We start from the raw sequence: 4446 nt of genomic DNA on the forward strand, positions 1-4446 counted from the left end.
TCCTCCCTACTTGGAGTTTGCACGTTCTCCCCGTGTCAGCGTGGGTTTCCTCCCACAGTCCAAAGACATGCAGGTTAAGTACATTGGTGATCCTAAATTGACCCTAGTGTGTGCTTGGTGTGAGAGTGTGTGTGCTCTGCGGTGGGCTGGTGCCCTGCCTGGTGTTTATTTCCTGCCTTGCACCCTGTGTTGGCTGGGATTGGCTCCAGCAGAACCCGTGACCCTTTAGTTAGGATATAGCCGGTTGGATAATGGATGGATGGTAAACAATTCAATGTTTAAGGAAGTTACGGCACGTTGTCCGGTGGGGAAGTAAAGTTTGCTTTTGTGGTGTGCCAGCTTATCGAATACAACCCACCAAAAATCATCTTCCATAACCTCAAAAAACCTTCAGCACGCAGGAAAAAATAAGTTCTGCTAAATGTGTTTAAGATTTTTTCCCTCCTGTTCAAAGGTAGGCGGGTCACCAGGAACAATATGGTAAAAAGGGGCGTGTCCTTATGCAAATATTGTAACTTCAGTGTTACTGAAACAGCGCTTTACCGTTTAACGTTTTACAGTTGTTTACCGTCACTATTTAACAGTTTTACACTGTAAAATTAACAGATTTGTTCAGTGTAACTCAGAGCCGGTGTTCTAACGAAACATTCTACCCATCGAAATGATCTACTTACTGATACTACGCATGCGTAGACCAAAATTACGCAACTTTTCTCGAAGCTTACCAACTGCTTGTCGATCTGTCCTACCTAGTGTTGAAGTTTGAGGTAAGTGTTAGTGTATTTCAGTAATATGTATGCTTTTCTTAGCCTTACTACATTAATGCATTTATTACAGTTTACTGCATAGGTATTTTTAACTGATGACATGGTATAACGTTATAAGTTTAATGCTACGACTTACAATAAATGGATGGGTGTAACACAGGGGTAGGCAACGTCGGTCCTGGTGAGCCGCAGTGGCTACAGGTTTTCATTCCAACCCAATTGCTTAATTAGAAACCAATCATTGCCAATCTCAGACCTTATTTAATTTTATGGCTTGTTAGTCTGTGCAATGTAAGGCTTTTATATCGTAGATTTTTTTCCTTTCCAAAGATATCATCCAAATGATATGAAGCCTAAAACAGATCATTTTCAGTCTGTCACATTTTTCTATTAAGTGTTTTATTAAATCAAACAGTGCATGATGAACACACACAGATGTAATTGGAAAAAAGCTAGCTGGAGAACTGCTGGCTGCTTTGTCTTTTACATCTTATTGCTAATAAGGAGCAATTAAAACACTGAATGCAGCAGTTTAAGATTGAAATAAGCAATTAAGGTTGGAGGACCTTAACAAGCGAGACCACTAAAATGAAGCATCAAAATGTCACTTAAGCAATATGTGCTTCATCAGCAATAATTGAGTTCTCGTTAAGGAACTGGGTTGGAACAAAAACCTGCACATACTGCGGCTCACCAGGACCGACGTTGCCTACCCCTGGTGTAACATATACGGTGTATATACCATTTATGCCAAGTAATCTGTTGCTTTTGTTGACATAGTGTGTAATAAATAAACTGTTAACGCCACACTTTTTTCATTGAGGTCCAAAATTCACACTACAACAAAGCACTCCCCATTTCTACTGTATGGGAGAGAAGCAGTGTTCCCCTCAAAGGTTCCAGTTGACTTGCCGGTGAGTGTTTATTTACAGCTCTGTGTGTAAATTTATATTATTATGTATTATGAATAATGAATTATTTTGTCAGAAGCCGCAAATATTAGCATACTAGCAATAAAATAATTGAAAGGAAATTAAATATTGAGTGAAGATTATTTTCTTATTTTGAATAACAGCAGTATGTTACACCTAACACTACTATTGCTTTTTCAAAATACTGAAAATTAATCAAATGACTGATGTTAAAGCTTATATACTAATGAGAACAACTGTGATTATAGGCAATGCAGAAGATTATTGCTTGGTTTGTTCCAAGCTGGAAGATGATCCCAACAAAAGCACAATTGAAATGGTAACAATATTTCAACATATACCATCCACAATAATATAATATCCTACTATGCTTATTTTCACTCTTCATAATTTTGTTCCTGGGGTCTAGTAATATAACTTAACAAGTAACATATTAACTGCTTCTACACTTGCTTGGCCGCATCGGAAGAAATAGTTAATTGAATCAGTCACTATTATTACTGTTTCCATGTTCAGACTAATCGTTATGTTTTATTTTTCAGGTGCAGTGTGATATGTGCAGTCGCTGGGCACATTTTGAATGTGCAAAATACAATGGAAAAATTGAAATAGCATATGTTTGTAAAAAATGTATAGATAAATAAGTATTGTTCTTTGGTCTTTGTTGTTGGAGTGTTTTATTGTTCACAAATGTATGTAAATTAAAGCCTTTCTATTCTTCCTATGATGTGCTATTGTTTTATTTGAAATGCCCTCAAATAAGGTGCATTATGGACCTTAAAAGTTTCACTTAATATGTTCAATAGAAAATATTACACATACTTTATAATGTTGTATGTAATACAGTTGTTGTTTATTTTGCTATACTATATTGTATATAATGTGTCAGCTTTGCAGTATATTTCAGTCCTTGGAAATGTGTTACTGATGTACCCATATGCATTATGAAGGTAGGATGTTTAGTTAGTGTTATTTACCCCATCGAGATAATCTACCCATATGCATTATAAAGGTAGGATGTTTCGATAAGGTAGCACCAGTCGATAGATACATCTGTCGAAATAAACTACGGTAGGATACTTCGACAAAGTAGGACAAATCGTCAGAACACCGGCCTTAGGGCGAAGCGAACGAAGCGACCGCTTCGGGCCCACAGCTGGAGGGGGCCCACTGCGCCCAACAAGGTTTTTGTTTTCCTGTGATGCGACGCTGCTGCGGAGGGCCCAATGGAGCAACAGACTCCTTCACTCCAACCTCTATTACTATTTTTTTTATATATATAATTCACGGGCAACATATTCCATCACCTAATTACTCCACGTGGACATCTCCACTCAGCACTCCAATTCTTCATTACGCTTCATTGAGGCCCGCGCGCCTGTTGCGGTTCTATTCAATAAAGGCGCGCACAAAAAGGCGACCTTCAAAAGGACGACCTCAATTGAGCGCCGAATAAGTGCGCGCGCAAATAAAGGAGCGCTTCAAAAAGGTGACCACAATTGAGCACGGCAGATAAAGGCGTTCGTAGATAATTTAGTTGAAATGGCTCTGGAATATGGGAAGAGCAACAAAGGTGCAGATCTACTCGTAGTCGAAGGCTATACATTCAGAAAGGTGAAAACTATCAACGGGAAACACATCTGGAAATGCACTGAATATAGGATTGCACATAGTCTACAGCTTCAAGTGTAACTTGCTTTCACCTTTTTATACATTCAGTCATTGCCTTAATCAAGTTTGAAAACAACGAAATATGTTCAGTCATTGCTTTAATCTAATTTTCTGTAATTTTGAAAACAACGAAATATAGAGAGCTTTAGAAATAGTTCGTTAGAAGTTCATGCATTAATTAATTGGATGTTTTAATATTCTTGCATTCACCTTTTTATACGTTCAATCATTGCCTTTATCTAATAAATTTTCTGTAATAATTTTGTTGCGTTTGCCATTATTCGCTGCGCCCAATTGACGTCACCCTTTTGAAGCTCGCCTTTATTTACGCGCGCCTTTATTCGGCGCTCAATTGACGTCACCCTTTTGAAGCTCGCCTTTTTGTGCGCGCCCTTATTGACGGATACCGCCTGTTGCCGCCTCCACGGCTCATCTGTGCCTCAGTCCTCAGTAGGCGGCCACTTACGCTTCAGTCAGGGCCGCTCCGCCGCACTGCATTCTCGACAGAGCATAAAAGGAGCCCTTCTCTTCGTAAAGCCATCACTTTCCTTCATATCAATATATTTCCATTTTGTTAGAAAGAACGTCTTATAGATAGTAGTTAGGCCTTGCCAAATTTCCATAGTTTGAAATTATTGTATTCCAAATGTCTTCAGTTCCACTGCCAAAGAAATATAAATCAGGCGCTCAAAAACGTAAAGAAAAAGAAGCGAAAGATGAATTCTTTGCTACCCAAAAAGGCGCTTTGCAACGCTTCCTAACGATAACGGTTAGCTCTACTAGCAGCAGCAGCACTAACACCAGGACTGAACTTCCATTAGTCGAAGATAACAGAATATCATTGACTGTGCCTATAACGGTATCTTTGGCGGACAGGAGTTTTTCAAAACTCAAGCTTATCAAAAATTACTTGCGAAGCTCCATGAGCCACGAACGTTTGAATAGTCTGGCATTGATTTCAATTTAGCAAGAGATAGTCGAATCTCTTGATTATTCTGAACTTATTCATGAGTTTGCCAGTGCCAAGGTTCGAAAAGTGTCTTTTGTGTGAAATAGATTTTAATATCTGCTGGCAA

Source organism: Erpetoichthys calabaricus, chromosome 6 (assembly GCF_900747795.2).
Source record: "Erpetoichthys calabaricus chromosome 6, fErpCal1.3, whole genome shotgun sequence".
In the NCBI taxonomy this organism is placed as follows: Eukaryota; Metazoa; Chordata; class Cladistia; order Polypteriformes; family Polypteridae; genus Erpetoichthys; species Erpetoichthys calabaricus.